Source organism: Haemorhous mexicanus, chromosome 1 (genome assembly GCF_027477595.1).
Source record: "Haemorhous mexicanus isolate bHaeMex1 chromosome 1, bHaeMex1.pri, whole genome shotgun sequence".
Lineage (NCBI taxonomy): Eukaryota > Metazoa > Chordata > Aves > Passeriformes > Fringillidae > Haemorhous > Haemorhous mexicanus.
The window spans coordinates 127,280,373-127,300,903 of NC_082341.1; the positions used below are offsets into that span (position 1 = coordinate 127,280,373).

The 20,531-nt window shown below is 42.4% G+C and overlaps 1 protein-coding gene across 1 annotated transcript in view; it reads left to right on the plus strand.

Annotated features, from left to right (window-relative positions):
* Positions 1–7,144: 7,144 nt before the first annotated feature.
* Positions 7,145–20,531, plus strand: part of HNF4G (hepatocyte nuclear factor 4 gamma) — a 62,441-nt gene continuing 49,054 nt past the window's right edge. The window contains exon 1 of the mRNA XM_059862549.1: positions 7,145–7,474. The gene's annotated coding sequence lies outside the window, so the exon portion shown is untranslated. The remainder of the gene's footprint in view (positions 7,475–20,531) is intronic.

The following is a 20,531-nucleotide window of genomic DNA, read 5'->3' on the forward strand; positions in this document are numbered from 1 at the left end:
ACACAGTAGAGTTTGATCATGTGTGCTGATTGTTGCTGAGCTCTTCACAGAGTATGAAGAATACACACGAATCACTGCTCTGGGTTCTTCATTACTTTGGTAGTTCTATGACCACATGAAAGGCTGAGGTACATATGAAAGGGCCTGCTCCTTCTGAATTTGATAACTTCAGAACTTGAAGATAGCAAGAGATTATTCCCCTCAGGTATGACTAAAGTTATACAATGGTTGGGGTTGGAATGAACCTTAAAGATCATAAAAAAAAAAAAGATCAACATCTCCAGCACTGTAGGTAACCCAGAACACAGCCACTTACCTTCTGCTGCAAGCTGCCAGCCCTCCTTTGATCTGTGTTTTCAACATTATACCTCCTGCTCAGATCTCCTATCATAACTTGCAAGCATGCCCAGTACTGTTGGAATCATCTAACAGGAAACAAGCTGATGTAATTTTGACACAGTTGGCAGCAAATGTGAGGAACTGGCAGCTTTAAGCTAGCTGGTGAGCAACCTAAGAAGTTTTTGGAGCAAAGGTGGGACTGGCCAAGTACTTCAGCACTCACCTGGCTCCATCCCTTCAGCCTCAGCTCCTATGGCCAAGATTTAAGCCTTCTTCTGCACTCAAGACCTGACCATGTGTTTCTGAGCCAATAGCGCTGAACTGGTTAAACTGCAACCAGTTCAGCTGAAACCATCGGGAAGGAGTTGGCCACATTTTCCTAAAGCAGCACTTTTCAGCCGAAGATGAATCACTGTGGTTTGCATGGATTGAGGAGAATGTGAGAGAATACTAAAAAAAGTAAATAAAACCATGAGTATTGCTATGAGTCTGTGCCTCCACTTAAAAGGTGGTGATTTGCAAAGGGAAAAAGTTAAATTCTTTTGAAAAACAATTTAACACCCAAATGGGCTCCAAACCTATTTTACAATGTTTTAAGTTCAGAGCCAAGAACAACGCACTCTGGAATGTTATAAACAATCTGGCAAACTTTAAGACCTAGGAAAAATTGAATTGTCTTGTCTCCTCTGCATCACTGTGAGCATAAAAATAGCCCAGACAGACCACTTAATTTTAACTATCATTATTAACACAGAAATGGAATTTCTTAAAAGGTTCATTAGACTTCCAGAGTGCTTTTTACCCAACAGAGCCTGACTGAAAACAGAAGTTTTCATCAGTTGATGTTATGGAGATTGCATTATTCCCAACTCTCAGCAGAAGATGATTTTCATACACCATGTATACACTGTCAATATCAATGTGTACACACTGTTTAGCACTATACACAGTGTGAATTATACTCACTTATCAGTAAAAGATAATTTTCTTTTTCCATGCCTACATTTTGAATTCAATCTCCTCTAACTGAATCAATGAGTTGGAACTATTTTGTGTACAAATTATGTATCAGATGCATGCTCATCCTGTTAATCTCTCTTGCAGCCAGTTTCATTTTTGCTGTGTTCTCATATCAGTACTGTTTAAATCTCTTTCAACAGCAATGTTCTCTGCTTACCTATCCTACAGTTTCCAAGGTATTTCCCTGTATCATCAGGCAGGCAGTCTACTGCAACCACTGCATACTCATAGAGGGAGAAGCCTCCGCTTGAGTTAGTATCATTCCAGAGTAGCCCATACTGCACAGACCATGTAGACTAGCAGATATATACTCATGCTAAAATCGCTTTGCATATACATCCTTTTGATTGTTTTTGTACATAAGCATGAGGTATATTCTAAATCATATGATAGGCATCAAATAATCGCAGAACAACACATTTCACATGCATAGACCAAGCAACAAATCCTTAGACAGCTGATCTGCTGTGACCAGTGCTTTACATATGACATGTTGAAGTACCTATAATAACCATTAAACATTTTTCCTTTCATCTTTTGTTCACGCATGCATTTCTCGGCTGTATTTTGGGAGGAAAGGAAATTAATCCTCATCTGCACAGGGCATATTATGAATATGCTTTGGGGTCAGCAATAGGATCAAAACTATATCTCCAAATATGCAGCTACTGTCTTCAGGTGGGGAATAATTTCCATTACATGTGTTCTCATTATATCAGTGGAGCATTTGTGCTTCCGAGCTCTTACTCCTGCTTCAGCCTGGCAGGATTTTTAATCAGAAAAATAAACACGGTGAACATGATTCATGCACTCACACATTCACTATAGGTGTGTTAATGACAATGTCCTAGACAATGATGTGTTCCACACCCTTTATTTGCAGGACCAGAGGACGTGCTTTCTCTGGAGAACAAATTCCTAGAACCACTGACATGGCTCAGGTGAAGCAAACGGGAAGGAGATTCTGGCTCTTACACTCTTACTTAGCTATCTATCTCTTTGTGGAGTGAAAGGATCAAGATGGGAAGTGGAGTGGAGCCGAGGTTGAACTAAGCATTCGGGCAGCACCAAACCCAGACTGCCCATCGTTTCCTTTCCGCCTGCGACACGTGGGACGCCTCGAATGTGACACTTGGCACATGCTGGCAGGATTTTGCCCACTTTCGGACTTACAGGCTGCCGGCTGGGAGCTCCTCCCTTGCTCCCGCTGCGGGCTCCCTGCGGTTGTGCTGCGCCGCAGACTCCCCGTGCCCAGTGGCGGGGGCGGTGTGGGGCGGGCGGCGGCGGGCAGCAGGTGCCGGGCGGCAGGCGGCGGGCAGCGCGGCCCGGCGCCGCTAGGTGGCACGGCTGGGTCTCGCACGGCTCCCTCGTACCTGCGGCGCTGCCCGACCCGGCCCGGCCCGGCCCGGCACACCCCGCCGCCGCCGCAGCCCCCCCGGCCCGTCAGACAGAGCGGGGCAGCGGGAGTCCCCCGCGCCCCCGCCTCCCTGCGCTGCTAATGAGAGGAACGGCCGAGGGAGGGAGGCGCAAATCATCTTAAAAGAGAGGCAGAAAATGACCGCGGGCAGCCGCCACGAGGCGGGTTTTGTTCGGCCGCTCTGGCAGTAAACTCGTGTAATCTGCAGTCATTAGCATAATCTTCAAAGATCTTTAGGGGGATTATCTTTAAAATGCCTGGGGTGCTCGCTTGTGAGGCTCCTAAATAGGATATCGTCGGAGGGCCCGCGATACCCTTTGAGGTGTCTTTCTTGGGATTCGAGGGGTTCCTCTCCGCCTTCTGCTGTGGCGGACAATAATGTGATCTCCGCCTGGATGGGGGTCAGGAGAGCACTGCGGAGCTGAACACTCAGACCTACTCTCTGGCGGGCTTTTAATTTACGAGGGGGAGAGGCATATATTTTCCCTCGAAGTTTACTTTTCGTCAAGGGTAATTATCTCACTTGCATTTGAACTCTTTGGGGGACTAGAATGAGTTTCCAAGCATTCGATTCCCCTGCCTGAAATCTATAGCTCTTTTGTGTGAACCTCCAGAGCTCTGGAAATGAACAACCCAACCCGCGGTTTGCAGAAATGTTCATTGCAGCGAAGGGCGTGTTCGGAGAACACAAACAGCACCCACAGATAGTTGCCAAGGGCACCTCATACATCTTTGCATTACACCTTGAACCAGTTTGCCCATATCTCCGAGTTTTTATTGCACGGATCATAAATGATTGTAAAGTCTGCAAATCTTTCATGAAATCCTGACAATTAATAGTTTAGCCAGGGAACCTCTAAAGAAACCAGTCTCTAATGCATCCCTTGAAATCAGTTCACAGCCGCGTGGTGCCGGCGTAATCTGACGATTCAGAGTTTTAAGAGGTTTACGGCTTTTCTTTTCCTTTTGAACAATGCACTTTCACTCTGTTTTTCGAAGCAACAAAACGCAGAAACCTTAGTGCAGAATGCCAGGTGCTCTCTGATCAGAGGGAGGAGGGGGAAAGGGCTTTGCAGAAGTCAGCTTGAACGCTCGATACCAGAACCTGTAAAATTAGACCGCGTTTCCCATTTATGGTTTCAGGTAACCACATAAAACTATCTGTTTCTTTAAACCGGTTTGGTCCTGATCGTTTCCTGTATTGCTCTTTTAAAGGCAGGAGCACCCCGTGACCCCAAGTGACTATAGTTCCTGGCAGCCGTTTAGATGGTTTTTGAAGGCACGTTGGGGTCCTTTATCAATTATTCGTGATAACAAAGGAAAGACGCTTGCCTTAAGATGGGAAAGTTTTTCAAGGGAAGCTCCTGCGAGGAGAGAAGTGCCCAGTTCCCCATAAATGATTTACGAAGGATGGATCAGTAACAGGGAAAAAAGCAGCCCAGGGGAGGGAGAGAGTGCACACAAACAGTTGATTCACCCGCAGGTTAATGATACCGGAACGAAGCGAGAGGAGACCGGGCGGGTTGCCGCGATGGGCGGCCGCCCGTTTCCGACCCCAGCCCCTGCCCCGCCGCCCGCAGAGGCGGCTCCGCCAGCTTCCCTTGTTTTCTCCCCGAATAAACTGCCTGGCGAGGGGTTGACAAACGCTGCTGGGAGTAGGTCGGGAAGGGCAGACCCTCGCAGATGTTGCCCTGCGGGAGCGTGCCGGGCTGCTCGCCCGGGGCGGGGGTCGCTGGCCCGGCTGGAAGGAGGGGGCTATGCCGGCGGCCGCAGCCCGGCGGGCAGCCGCCCAGCAGCTGTCTGCGGACACAGCCAGAGGCAGCCGAGTGATTAGAGGGGCTTCTTCAAAATGGCACAGAGATCATACTGTCTGTGACTTTCCCCTTGAGGTCAACGCCTCGAAATATTCGTTATCTCCGCTGTAAAAGGCTTCGTGCGTTTTATCCCCTCGGCACCGTCTCCAAGCCCTGCTCCCCGGGGTGTAGTGAGGGAGCTGTGGAGAGCAAAAGGGGTATCTCCTGCCTCCCACGGCCCAGCTGGTGCTTTCGGAGATCCGGGGCAGAGGGATCTGGCCGCTGCCCTAGTGTCTTGGTGCTCCATCCTCAATAGAGGGCGGGAGGACTGGAGGTGGGGGGAGCCCCCACCCTGGAGGGAAGCGGGAAGGACTCCCGGCTATGGGCGCTGGGGCAGTTTAAAGCTACCGCTGCTCTTAGGACGGTCGCATGATTTCATCGTGGACGTGACACGGGAAAATGCTGCTTCAGAGGTAGCACCGGTGGCGAGGTGACCATCAAGGGACTCTGTGCCGCACCCCACTCTTCCTCAGAAACCTTGGTAACTATAAGAAGCAACCACTTCATAAAAACCATTTAAGGAAACGCTGAAGTCGAAATGAAAACCACTAGTTACATTAAGGTTAAATCAAATGTGGCCTTATGTGATGAGAAATACGCGCGAATATTCCCCTCACAGGAAAGAAATTCCATTTACTCTTCTGCAGGCTATTTGCTTTTGGAACAAAGCAGTACCTTTCCCGCAGAAAGACTAATAATAACGTTTGTATACGCTGAAGGGACTGGAATCAAACCATCTTGACCCCCTCCTCCATCTCCCCCACCCCCCCCATCAAATCTACCCGCATCTGGATGCAGGTGTAGGAATACAGTTGCCTCAGATGACCACATGGCTTTAGCGTGTTAACTTTATTCTAATTAAGACAGGAAAGAAACTCCGTCACATCCTCTTTATTCATCTAAGAAAACTGGTTATTAGCCCACGGCATATGCCCGAGATTCTCTGAAGAGAGCTAAAAAACAACCCTCACGTAAGTGACAGTCACTTTTAAGCCGGCTATTTGTGCCTGCGGATTGCTCCGAGGCGCGCTGGAGCCAGCAGCAGTAACGTTTATTTCACTGTCAGTGCTGCCCTTGCCTGCAGTATTTTATCTGCGGCAGGAGATGGGCAAGAACTCCTCAGAAACAAGTCTTCCTCGGCCACTTTTATTGGCCTTTTAAAAACCGCCCTTGAAATAACACCGGAGGGCTTTGGGTATATTTACACCTTTCTTGTGGCTATCTGGACAATTATTTCCAGTGATTATTAATGTTTTGTAATGGGGAGGGGGCGGGGGGAACAATTGTCAAGCAAAATTCTCTTTGCTCCTTTCAAGGGATAATCGAAAGCCCCTAGAAACTGGATCCAGAGTTTTCACGGGCAAATTCTGGAAATGAGAAATTGGCCATCTTAACGAGATCCAACAGCAAGGCAAGGTACCGTCGGTAAGAAAGTAGAGGAAACCCGCTGATCTGCTCGCTGGGGAAACCAATCAATCACCGGCCGCTTTCAGAGACTGGAGGAAGAGAACATTTTTCATATTTTTTTTTCCAACCTCCTTCCTGTGTAGAGCCCTTGCAGTCCCTCTCCTGTGAGAGCGTCGTTAAATCGCTGACACGGGTGTGCGGGTGCGGATGTCAGGCGTATTCACGCACCCACGCAGGCAGCCCCTTCTTACGGGGACTTTTGTCAGTCTTACACGGGAACTTGTTCCAAATATCCATCCGTCACGCGGCCGAGGAGACCCCCCCGGGTGATGTGAGGAGTGACAAGATACCATCTCTCCTTGAATTATTTCCCTTCTTCCTGATGCTTCTGTGGTTGTGAGAGGGTCGTATCATAAGCAAGGCGTTAATTATTGTTTCGAGTCTGTGAATGTTCAATGTCTGAAAACAACAGCAATTATTATTTAAAAAAAAAATTCCTCGTGTCACGACCTTTCCAGCTCTAAGAGGCCGGCGAAGTGTCTTTGGTGCAGAGAGCCCAGAGTTTGCAGTGGATCCCCGTGTTTGATCCCATTTCTTTACATAGCCTAGCACCGAACTGAAAAGAAAGGGCTTCTTTCTTCCCCTGGCAGCTTCAGGGAAGACAAGAGAGCGACACCGGGATGGGAACATTTGAGGTCGGGGTGCCCGCAAAAGTGTGACTACCCAGCACGGCGGGGAGCTGAGGGCCGCGGGCGGGTGCTGCGGGGACGGCCCCGCGGACACGGGTCGCCGTTCGCTCGGTCCTTGCGGAGCGCTGGGCTCGCCTACCGGGGCAGAGGGACGTTTGCCCTCGTCACAGAGGCAAGGGCCACCGGCGGGGTACAGCCGCGGGAGCGGGGTACGGGCCGCTTTCCCGTCCTGGCGGCCGGGGGCGCTGCCGCGGAGCCGGCCGAGGACACCAGCGCTGGGACCCAAGGCCCGTCGCAGCGCCGCAGCTCCCGCCGGCCGCTCCCGGGCCGTGAGGGGAGCGGCGGGCCCGCCCGCCGGCGGGGCGCGGGCTGCGCAGGCCAGCGGCTGGCGGCGGCGGCAGCAGCAGCTTTCAGTTTTCATTGAGGCCGCTGGTTACTGTTTAACGTCCCCACCCACGTTTCAGTTTGTTTAGTAAATCGATCTGATGCTGGGGCTGAGGCTGCTGCCCTGTCGCCATTGAGCAAAGTTAATTCACCCTCACACATACTCTCTCTCCTCCTCCTTCTCCTCCTTTCCCGCTTCAGCATATGGTGAGGACGTTGTCACCGCACCAAACAAGTCGCGCAGCCCAGCGCCGGGACGTCCGCGGGGAGCCGGGGGGTGCGGGGGAGGCAGGAGGTCCGGGGGATGCCGCCGGCCTGAGCTGCAACCGCGCCGTCGGAGGCCGAGAGACGGGGCGGCCCCGCCGGTAAGTTCCCGGGGGCCGGCGGCCGCCCAGTGACACAGCCCTGGCCGCCCGCCGCGCCGGAGGGGCAGACGTGCGCGGCGGCACAGCTGGTGGCCAAACGGACAACAGCCGGCTTGGGGGGATTTTATGTTATTCTTTTAAAATTATTATTATTTATTTTTTCTTAAATCGCCTGGTCACGTGTCCCTGTTATCGGCTCCAGGGGCGTTGCGGGGAAAGGCGCCGCACTGGGCGCAGCTCCGGGGCGGGGTGTGTGTGTGTGTGTGTGTCTCGGAGTGCGTGTCCGTGTGTGCGTGTCCGTGTGTGCGTGTCCTTGTCCTGGCCGCTCTGCCCCTGCGCCGCGTCGGGCCTCACGGCTGCCTGCCGCTGTGCTGGCATTTGTGGCTCCTCAAGGGCCGAAGTCACGGCTTTGCACCGGGTTAAGGAACATTTTCTAAAAGGATTTTTTGGTTTTGCCTCCCTTATTGATTTCTCCGCCCCCGCCCTCGTGGTCACCTGTGCAACAGATGAATTGTTATTGTTGAGAAGTGCTAGTAGTAGCACTTGGCCAGTGCTGGATGCCTTGTTAAAGAATCCCAAAATACTTAGAGGGAAAATAATTCAAAGAGAAAAATTCAAGCATGAAACAAGCAGAGCAATCTAAGGGTGAGTTTTGCAGGTGGATCCAGCTTTTACAGTGCAGGTGCACTGTTTACAGGGTATCTTTGATGAAAGCCAACTTTCAGATATCACATTTGTGAGTTGAACGTGTGTTCCTGTACCCTGAAATGGGCAATACAGTCAAGCATTTTGGAAAGTAGACAGTAGATTTACAGTGGTATCAGTATTATAAAGCGACTTTAAACATTTTTAACTGTGGAATCCTATTCCATAGGTTAAATTGGATCTTCCTTTGTGTAGGCCTTGTAAAGTGCTGCACATGCTTTGATTTACTGTGATTTCTCATCGCATTATGTAGAAAGTGGAGTAATTTTACACAGCATCTCTGTTAATTGATGCTGTGTTCATTAAAACTGAGCTAGTGAATCAGATTTACTATGCTACACAGCTTTCAAAGCCCCAGTCTCTTGTGTGCTAAAATACTATAAAGTGCTATGTCATTTCCCGTATTCCTTAAGAAGTTCTTACATCTTATATAGGAGGCATATTAAACATTTAAATATATGCAGGTGTTTTTCACATATGATGAGCAGTATTTTTGTCATTTCATTGTTTTTCTCTTTCTTTTTCACAGTCATATGATAAGGGGAAAAGGGACAAAATGCTTTGTCGTAGTTCAGTTCACACTTCTCATAATCCTTCAGCTTCTGAAGTATTCAGAGTAAAAAAGAATTTTGAAAGTACTAGTTTCATTGTGCAGTACTCTGTGTCCTGTACTCCTCTCTCCTGCTGAAAGACACGAGGCTGCCTTAGTCTCACTTCATACATGTATTAAAAAAAACCCAAACAAAAAGGTGTAAGATAGGATCAGGGTGCTGTTACCTTGTTCGTGGTGTTACCTTTGATTTTTGCAACTTACACATTTGGACTCTTTTCCTGGAATGCAAACTTTGTGTTTCCTTAGCACAAAGGGAAGGAATCTTATCTTCAACTTGCCTCATATAGCAAGAGGAACATATCTTCCAAAAATTTTAGTACTTAGTAGCAGAAGTAAAAACTAGAGCAATGCAGATGTCCAGTCTGCATTTCCAAGATGGCTATTGTAAGGACTCCAAGGCAGCAGATTGGGAAAAGCTTCGGGTGGCATGGAGCTTCCGCTGCCTTTCCTACTGCCTTCTACCAGGTACAATGAAGAAAATGGGTTTCTTGTGGCCCAGCTATAACGGCCAGTTCCTTGGATGGCCAAGTGGCATTTACTTCTAATTTGTGCACAGAATTAAATTATTGCTAAGCCAATTCCCTAACAAAGTGTCCTTGTATAAGCATGTCTTTACTGCTCCCTTCCCTCAAGATAATAGCGCAGTATTGATGGCCCAGGTTTAAATCTCTGAATCAAATTCTGTTTGAGTCTGCTGAGTTTCCCAAAACCCACAGCAGTGCAAGAACAGAGCTCAGACCTTAACGTGGACATGGCTTCGGTTTCAAACTTCATGGCAGACCTTATGTCATGGGCATATGGACTCCATACTGTAAGAGGTTGCCCGTCTGTTAAGCCTGTGGTGGAAAAATGGAGTCTAGTATGTCATCAGTGTTATCTGTAGACCTGCATCATGTACATAAATTACCACTGGCTATGAGAAAGAAAACATTACTTTAAACAATTCCATTCTTGGCAGGTCACTAGTTAAAAGATACTTCCTGAAGAAAACTCAGTTCAAATCTAGCAATATGGCAACCCCCATATGATGGAAAAAACATCAATTTTTTGTTTGTTTTTGGTTCATTTGGGAATTTAGTCTATTACAACAAACAATAATTCATGACTGATTTAAAACTGCATTATTGGTGTAGGGGTGTTCTGAGCTGAGCAGATTGTGCTTTTACATCTGTCAAATAGCAGAGGCAACGTACTCCGTGTCTTAATTGATAAACAGACTATTTTAATACAGGGATCTCTCTGCCTCACTTCTCAGTGGTTTCAAAGACCCATTTATTGCTTGTGAGCTTCAAAGTATTATCTGATTTGTTTGTTTTAGGTTTTTTTGGTTTTTTTTTAATGAAGTTGTTTAGCTCTTCAGAAGTCCTCCACTTCTGTGTTTGAGAATTAATATTAAGCCTGAAAATCAGTTTGATTTGCCTGTGTTGTGTCAGGTGGACAGGAGGTATGTCATATTGGGTAACTGCATTACTCTGGTACAGTAGATTTGTAATGTAGAGCGCTTTAGAATGTAAAGAAAGGTTTTATTTGGCTGGTAAATAGTTACCTGTTGTACATGGTAGTATATTCTGTAATAAAATTAAATTTCTCACTGAAGGTATTGCTGAAACATAAAAGAATGAAGGGTTGAGGGAAGGTATGGCTCTTAGGTTTTAATGTATCAATGAATAAAGCATTATATACATAGCATGATGAGAAAATAAGGAAAATGCATTTCTAACAGATTAGGATGTTTGAATGTCTTACAACAACTTTGATTGAATCAAATATTTTTCATTTCAAATTCTCAATTTTAAAACAGCGCACCTTAAAAATCAGATCAGAATGGTATGTGTAATGTCAGAACTGAGATCTATCAAACTGAAAGGCTCCAACAACATTTTCAAACCTTTCTCAATTGTCAATTTAAGTTAATTGAAAATGAAAGGTCTCGCTTTCAGGATTGGGCCATTTAAATAGAAGCCTGCTGCTTTCATTTTGTAGAAGGGCAATCTCCCTCCACATACGTGTTTTTAAAAGGTTCATTCATAATTCTCCCTTCACACTTCTATTGGAAATGACAGAATTCATTATTTTGAGTTCTTGAACTATTTTTCTGCAACTTGGGTGATGAATTGTATGAGATCTAGTTCATAACGTGGCACGGCAACCCACAAGATTTAAAATTCTCAAGGCTCGATTTGTCTCTTTCTGGCATTCAACTGGCACAGGTGAGGGAAGCTTCCATGTGCATCTTCTGCCTCTTATAGAGCAGGAGGTTGGGATTTTTTTATTTAATACTGATCAAGGGAAAATCTCACACCCTTGCTCAGTAATTCACTAGAGGTATCCAGGCAACGAGGACATACATTACAGTCAGCAGTATACAAGGTGCTGTGAGAATTTTCCTTGCCTCCTGTTTATCTGGGAATCCAACTGCAGTAGACCTATACAAACAGCACTGTTTCCACTGTCTATTTTTAACATGTAGTTTGTCTGTAGACTTCTGGGGGTTTTATTTATATTTAGCTCTCTAATAGAAAAGGATTTCTTGGTGTGTATCTGTTCTTGCCTAAATAAAAGAATTCGGCTCAGGTGGGAGAGGGGGACAGAGACTCCATGAAATGGCAAATACAACTCAGTTTTCAATTGATGGTGCATCGGTGGGAGTGTTGCAATGAGAATCTTTATTTTCAGGGTAATTTTTGTGAGATTGCTAGACTACGCCTGGGTTGGACTTGATGGAGACAGTAGCAGTGTCTCCAGTTACTTGCTAACCAAAATAGGCCTCATTGGCAGAGTGTTATGGTGATTGAATTTCCCTTTTTCTTTGTTACATAAAGATATTTTCACTAACTGCTGACATGTATCAACAGTCAGCACTGAGTGGGGTCAGTTCATACTATCAGAGCTGGTCCAGAAAATTTCTGACTACAATGACCCAGTTGATCATATATCTTAAGCACTTTTTGCTCCTCTGCAGCTACAGTTTGTTTGCTTGTTTCTTTCTTTGTAAATTGAAGAGTATGATGAGAAAGATGATTCTTATTGTTACCAACTTTTTCAGAATCATACCCCAAAGTTTCTTATGCCCTTCAGGAGGATAATATTTATTTCTTTTGCAAGGAAATGCCAGACTGACATTATGTTAACTGACAAAATTGCCTCAGTAAAGGTCTAGACACTACTCAGAGACACCAGACAGAAAAGAGATGGTGACCTGGTGACCATGCTGTGATTACACATTAATACTCAATCCCTGTTCTTTCTCGGTCCCTAACAGGTGTTAGCTTGTACTTGCTGTTGTAGTTACAAGGATGAAATTATTATTTGGGAAATGGATAGGATTTTGTACACCAAATTGTTAAATACTTCAACTGCTTACTGCTTCCTACTCCCAACTGCTAAACAACTTGAAAACAGTATTTTCTGCTGGACTGTTTGGTAGGCATGCAGTGTCCCTATTAGGTGGGATAGAGATCCCATACACTGGCTGCATGGGGAGTTTTACATGGTTTCTGGGCAGTTACCCTTTGATTCATATTGCCTCTTTTTTCCTCACAAAAATATGTTTTTTCTTACAAAGGAGAAAACAATACAGAGCTTTTAGTGCTAGTTCCAATTTTGGTGCTAGGCACTATCTACATAATAAGTGTGTATTATCATTATGTAATATTTCTTGCCTTTTGGAAGAACAGTGATATTTCTGACTTTCATCTCCAAATCCAAAGGATTTCCAAAAGATTTGCATTTTTAAAGAGGCTGTAATGTCTTCCAAACCTCTTGTCTCTGGTGATGTTTTAGAGTGTCTTAGCCTATATTATTGCTTTTAACTTTCTTTTTTTTTTGGTCTTTTTATCTGAGTATCTGAGCTTCAGTAACTATATTAATATTCAACATGCAATTTTAACTAGGGTTTTCGGGAGACTTAGGGACAATGCTTTTTAATTTACTTCAGTTTTGAAGTGCCAGAACTTAGGCAGACATAAGTTTAAGGTAAAACTTTACATTTGATCATAGGAATATGAATGACTTTGGCTATGATAGTAAGAGGGAAAGAATGCAGAGAAAGGCAGTCAGGTTTATTATGAGGTTTATCTTGTTATGCCTAATTTCAGGCTCTTCTAGATAAGTTACAGTGATACAAACTAGTCCTTTTAAGGGTTTAGTTCTGACACCCAATCTGTATGGAAAAGTAGATAATTATATAGGACAAAATATTATCTTCAAAATAAAAATAAAAATAAAATAGAGGGAATTTTTGTTTGGAATTTCCCCAGAAGAGCAAAAAGTAGCTTCAGGAGTAGCAGGAAGAAGTTTAAGTTGAAAAAACGCAAAATTCATTAAGCCAATTGCAGGTGTAATACATTAGGGCTGTGAATGGATTTTGTTTCTGTGTTTATTATGGCTTTTTTAGTTTACAGTGAATAAAGATGAAAAGAACATACCTCAAACAAAAGCTACTTTACAGAGTCTGTATCTCCTTAGCTATTGTCACTTAGCATTCAGAGTAAACCTGAAGTAGCATGAACCAATGCCCCGGTGCCCCGGACTTTACCATCTGTAGTACATTTAAAAATGTGGATGCATTCCGTACTTCAGGGAACACAAGGCTGGTTTGAGCCTTTGGGTTAATTTAAGGTCCATTTTAGTCAGATTTTTCAGGTTTCCAACAGATGCCTTTGTGTGCACGTATTTAAGAGTGGAGAAGAAAGCGTGCAAGTTCCCTGGTGCAGGCTGATGCATTTTGCTTCCGTTTTCTGGCTTGGCCGAAACAACCAAGGCAGTGTAAGGCATTAGCACCGCTTGCCTCTCTACTTAAGCTCTCACCTGGCCTAAAGGTGATCGTCCCTATAACAGAAGTGCCAGCATTAATACATATGCTTGGCCCCAGTGGAGATGGTTGCTTAAATGGCCAAACACAGGCAGATGGGTGTTGATCAAGTTCACGTTGAGCTTTCACAGCTGAGGTCTGCGTGCGTGCCCGCCTGTGCTGGCACCGCTGAAAAGAAGAGTCAGTCAAAAGAGTATGTTTCTTTTCTTGCTAAAAAGAGTAGGCTGACTGGTAGATATATAGTGGAAGGGGCATTTGCCTGCTCAAAAAATTTATGGAGGACAACTCATTTCAGATGTTTAACATGTTGTTGATTAGAGGTAAATAGAAGAACAAGCAACTCCGCTAATGTAATCTTTCTGTTATCAAATCTATAAAGATCTTTTAAATAATGGAGCAAAAATTGGAAACTTTCAATTCATAGGCTTATATTTCAAGGGCAAGGAAATGTTAAGCAGTTTGCATGCTCTGGATGAGAAAGGGATTCTAATGTTAACATAAATTTTACCATGAGTTTTGTTAGTGCAGAATTTAAGAGCGAAGTTTTTATCTTATTTTAATCTAGTAGGTCAAGTAATTTATTTCCCAAGATGAATTTGAAGCTGAAAGAGGGCAGAAAATGAAAGACATTCTCAATGATAATTCCCAAGATTTTGTGGTTCCAGAGAGCATAAAGGACTATTCTGAAATTAAGATACATGTATGAATTGCGAAAACCTTGGCAGGTAGAAAATGAGCACAGCTTTGAATGAGCACAGCCTGAAGAAAATATCTATGAGACTGCAGCAAACGTATTAACTCCTTGTGGTCAGTGGTCTTTCACATCTTGTAGCTTTGAATTTGTAGGTCAGAGCTCTTGCTTTCTCTAAAAGGATGAAAAGTAGCATTGTGAGCAGTCCAAGCAAACAAAGTTCTTGTTAAACCTTGGCTGCATAGTAAAGGTCATGAAGGAAAAACTCTCTTGGTACATAAGTATTTTCTTAGCTGGACAAAGCGACATAGTTAAATAGTTGTAGGGAAGCTGCTGTATAGAACTTAACTGCTTATCAAACATAGAAAGTCAGCATGCTCTTGGAAGTTCCTATGAAAACAGCTTATTTTTCTGCCTTTTTTGGTAATTTAAGGAGGTCAAAGTAATAGATTTGTATTTTTCAGCTTAAGAGCTCTGCTCTGCCTTAGACAAGTACAAACAAAAGCAGAAACTTTGGGAAACATGGTTTAGAAATCTGTAAAATGGATTGTGTGATGTATTCTCCACAAAGGACACATCTGCTCACCACAAGTGCAGCTTGTAATGCTGGAAAATCAAAGATACTCCATTGCTCTTAGCTAGGTAAAGAATTCAACACGTCCTGTAATCCTTGAGGAGGCAAAAGATTTTTTTTCCGATATTAAGAAAAACCTATGGTTTGCTAGTGTGCTAGTGACTCCTATTTGCAGGACTCCCTTTATTTCAGCTTCTGTGCCTTCCGATTTACAATTTGGAATTTGTTTGCCAAAGACCACTAACATCCTCGTCTTTCCTTCTTTCTCTGTGTCCTGATCCTAAAATCACTGAATTCATATCTCTGCATCATTTTTGTTTGGACCCAATGTTGGCTTTTTTGTGGTGACCCTGGCCCTAGAGTCTGTGTAGTTATACTAGAGCTGCAAGAGAAGCTTGTGTACGTACAAGGATATCTTCGTGCCGGGAGTGCTGGGAATTACTTAGAGTGTATATCTTTACATTTTTAGATACAGCATTTGGAGATATACATATATTTTCTATATCTGTGAATCATACAAGTCTGAAAGTTGCTTGCCTTCTTGCTCTGATAAAAAACATGTAGTGCTCTTATTAGTATGTGACATAGTTAGATTCCTGTTGAAAATCAATAACCTTCCCATAAAGCAAGTCTTACATCCTTTCTTAAATTCATTTAGAATCATTTTGTATGCCTCATTAGCCTTGTAATTTAAGAAAGAATAAAAGAAAAAGAAAACAAACCAGCCACCTAATATTAAACAGTGTATGTAATTTAATTTTTCCGACCAGGGGGGATGTTTATGACACTAAATATATCTGCTGGTCTATAAATACCTGTGTTTATAGTGGAACAGAACAGTGATTCTCAAATGGTGCTCAATCAGAGACTTAATGATAATACACAATATGCTGTAGGTGGTATTATGTCACTGCTACATTTCTTTTTTCTTGCATCTGCTTTCATGGAAACTAAACATACCAGATGAAATACATTCCTAAATATTCTGTGAAATCACCCATTAGAAAGAGGACGGTCAATGTGAATAAATACAAGAATTGTTTTAAAGATAGACCCTATACTTAAGCACTGTCAACATTTAAAGCAAAAGGTTAAGTTCCTGGAAGGAAAGACACTTTACAATACAGAAGAATATTGTTGACTTTTGTGTAAAACTCAGAGTGAGTGTGTTTGAAGTGCCTTGAGAAGATTATGATGTGAGAAAGAGTCACTAGCTTTTCTGCATATCTCTTGTAGTATTCCCTTGGGAATCACACCAAATTAAAGAAATGGGATGGGGCTGATGATGACTTACAGAAAAAAACCCAAACAAAGATAGGCGTTCTTTAAATCTCATGTGTAATGAGTGTGGGAAAAAGTAAGAAATGCTTTGTTTATTAGTACAGTAACACCTACTTTACTGAGTGGTAAAATGTGCCGCAACACCAAAGCAGATGCAGCTATGTAGTAGACATAGTTGTAAGAAAAAAAATACAAAGCATTTAACAGCTGCTTCATTAAATGATTTTTTCCTTTTATAAAGGTGATGCACTTTATATATTTCTATTTATATTTTTTTCTATATGCAGTTGGTATTGAGAAATTTTGAATTAAGCAAACTCTTTGCATATTTAAATTTATCTTTTAAGAATATATCCAACAAAAAAAAGGCAAAACCAATAAATATTTCTATGGTTTGTAATTTTTTTTGTGTGTATGTGTGTTTTGGCTTTTTAAACAGATCCTTCAATGATTATTAAAATTTAAAATAAATTTTTTTACTAATTTAAATTTTTTGGGTAGTCTAGGTCTTGACTGACACATTTTTCAGTTTGTAGGAACTTTACTTGTAACATTTTGGAATGATGTCTCACCTGTGAGAGCCTTAGTACATACTGTTTCTTAAACAGAACATTAAAGTTTAGTACCTATGTTAAGAAACACTGTTGGTTGTAGTGCAGGAAGGAATCCCACTCATTTTGAATTCCCTGAGCAATTTCTTCATGCCTCTTGATGCCTGTTGATTGCACCTTGATGCCTATTCTGTCTATATTGTTACCTATGTCAAATTAATTAATTCCAGACTTTCTATGTGTATCACAAATATGTATGTTTTTATTTAAGCAAAATTGTTGATTTTTTTAACCTCTATGAAGTTAAATCTTGACTTTTCCCACTATATATATTTCTCCCTTTTTTAGTATAGCTGTGCAGTTCCATCAGAATTGCCTTGTCGTAACGGAATGAAAATAAGTGTGTGCAAGTTATTTATAGACATGAGTATTAATAAGTGACAACAGTGTGTAGAGGTATTTTTTTCCATACAAGGGCTGATTGTCTATGTCTTGTGCATGTATTTGGGAGCTTGTTTGGCTTTTTTTCTCTTTATTTTTCTTTGTCTCTCAAGTATCTCTCCAGCTTTTGCTAAAGATGCAAGGAGAACAGCTGCCAGAGTATTAAACGTAGTTTGGTGGTGGACAGTCACAGCATAAAAAATGTGGCATACCATGTTCTTATTACATTACTGTAGATTTCTACAAGCAAATTCTTTGGAGAGAGACAGGGTTAATCTTGGAGGAAATTTGTTCTTGTTATTATAACTGACTCTTGAGTGAGGAGCAGGAATACCATTCTGTGTGTTAGGACATATATTACAGTCTGTACATCTCTAGGACTGGACAGCTTGGCTTTAGGGCAGAAAGAGACATAGCTGCACTAAAAACAGATGAAAGTCAAGATGAGGAATTTGGTGAAGATGTGTATAGGGGGATTGTAAAGCTCTGCTTTCCCTCCTGCCTCAGGAGGGAGATGAGGGTTTGTAAGGGATGAAATGAAGTGAATGACCTCCAGTATCTGGAGTTGCTGGGGCTGGGAAGATCACAGTTCTGACATCAGTCACAGGAGCTAATAGACATGGTTGGACTTCCAGGTGGAACTGTCTTTGAAAAGGGACAAGGACTGCAACAATTTCCAATGTTGGGTCTGGGATTTTGAGTAATCTGTTGTCCACAAAGTCCTTGGAGAAAAAGAGCACACTCTGGCTGTGTGGCAAAGGAATTTTTATATACAGAGGATATTTTGGGAATCAGCAAGCAGTTTGCAAGCAGAAGAGAAAAACTGAATTGATGCTGAAACTATGAAATATGGAATCAGTTGAGAAAGAGTACAGAGAAGGGGTAAAGAAAGAGGTGCTTGCTTTAGGCACATCTCAGGCTGCAGTGTTGTAAGCCAAGAGAAAACACAGAACTTGAAAATCAGGGCCAAAGAAAAGGAGGTATGTTCGTAGGTGTTAAAGTATTCAAAATAAGCATCACTGGAGCTGGTGTAGTGGTTAGGATTATAGGTGACTGATGACTTCAGGTTCAGGGCTTAGGCGGTATTAAAGGGATGACCTGGGAGAGAAGATAAAGGAACAGCCTGGTAGGAGTCCACAACGGAAAGGTTCTCTGCTTAGACAAAAACAAATATTGAGACAAGAAAAATGAGCAAAAATAGTAGCAATAGATTTGTGTTACGAAGACAGTGGGAGAGTTGAGGAATTAGAGAGAAATGTGTATGTATTACAAGGCATGTATACGTATACCTGTTAGAGGCTCATTTTTAATATATTGCAGTTTGTCAAATTCTTTAATGTCTCATTTTACACCAAGTGTACTCTTATGGAATCACGTTGACGTTAACCTGATAAGAAAAAGTAAGCCAAAGGCAAGACTTGAACAGTCACCAAGAAATGCTGGCAATTTTTCACTGCAGCCAAACCTTTGAAAAGCTCAAGCTGAAGAAGTGAAAATTACTTGATTAATATTTCCAATTTTCAGGTGAATAAAGAATTCTAAGTACAACTTTTTAACAAAATGAAACTATTTTAGTAGTCACAGAGATGCCAGAACATCAATATCAATATACTATTACTAGTACATCACTGCTGTCATGTGGCATGTGCGAATATTTGCATCAGTTCTGCACAGGCTGTTGTGGATTGTTCTGCTGACCAAACTAAAGTTAATTAAGTTACACCAATTTAAAAATTACTGTGATATAAGGTAAAATGAATTCCATCATTTTCATTTAACTTGTTTTCATTGTGTGACAGTAATTTTTAAATTCAGTGCTAACTCCCTTTGCATGTTACTTGATTGAAGCAATTTTATGGGCTTGCCTAGCTTGTACCTTAACAATGGAACAGTATGGATACAGACAATTGCTTGCTCTTGACTGCAGAAAGTACTTAAAGCCACCATTATATGACAAAGTATTTTCTGCAGAAGAGAATCTGAATTGATTCTTTGCTCAGTCCTTTTAAATCACTGGTTCACATGCAGTGGCTTAATTCCAGCATGTATAAATACCTGCTTCATAAATGCTTAACTTTTGGTGTTCTCCAGATGTGTGTTTTAAAGAAAAGCTTCGAAATCCCGTCCTATGAGTTACAGTTATTACCGATTACTTCGGGAAGTTACTATACTGCAATCTATACAAAGCTGTTAAAGTCATATCAAGAGAATAAAAATAATGCATAGACTTGGAAATTTGTTCCTCTCTGAGAGTTCTTTCATCTGTGAGATCCTCTGCAGTGCAGTCTTTTGTGCTAAGGTATAGATAATATAAACATAAAGGTTTTTCATGCCTTCCTATCATTCAAACTGTTAAATGGCTGAGAGAAAACTCAGATGAGCAAAAAGGATTTCTAGATGTTGCTCTTACAGCAAATAATTGCTATTTATAGTAATTATAGCTTAGCAGCAGTAATTCCACTAAATGTGCGACAGTCTGTGTCCCCATTTGTTTGAACGATAAAACTTCAGCTGCTTGTATTTCATCTGGAAATCACTTAAAATCAAGAAGTGTATTTTAGCCAAAAAAGAAATTAGCATTGACACTCTGATGGGCCTGGAAGGAGGTCTTGTTTCTATTAACACTTTCTCATTTGGCAACAAAAGAAGCAATAGCACCTGCCCGTAGTTTGGGTTTACTTGATGAAGCAAAATAACTTCGCAGACCTTGTAAGAATGGGGCCCATAGGATTGGTTGTGGTCCACTTTCTCATTTGTGGTTTTTTTCTTTTTCATTTTGTTTGAGATTGAATTTGAGAGAGAGCTTTGTTCCGGACAGTAGTTTATGACAGTGGGCTGAAGAGATGAGATTTCACTGAATCATAGAAGGAATACACAAAGAGAAAATATGTGAAAATTGAAATGACAAGGTAGAGTAGCTTGGTTGTTGAGGTAGATAAAAATAACTAGGTTCTCAGGGAAATGAGGTGAGGATTTTTTTTTCCTGAACTAGATTTACTTTGAACAAGAGCAGTTGAGATGGAAAACCTAGGCACCATAAAAACTTGATAGAAACAACAACAAAAAAAACCACCCTGCTTTTTCTTGTAACTTTGTGTTTTACTGTCTGTGTGATCCCAAAGAAAGAAAACTAGAGTCCGTCTTCTGTCAGTGTAATTCATCTAAAGGACTCATAAATAGATTTGATTAGAGTGGGTTTCTTTTTCCTTTATTTACTATGCAATGTTGCTGTCGGAGCACCCTGAGATTTTGAAATACTCAGGAAAATCTTTGTGTTCTGCCAGTTGTTTTTCTGTTTTGTTTTAAAAGCTTGAATAATAGTATATTTAATTTACTTCCTTTAGAAATACTTGGGCAAGTTGTGACTGATCTAAGATGTGGGAAATAC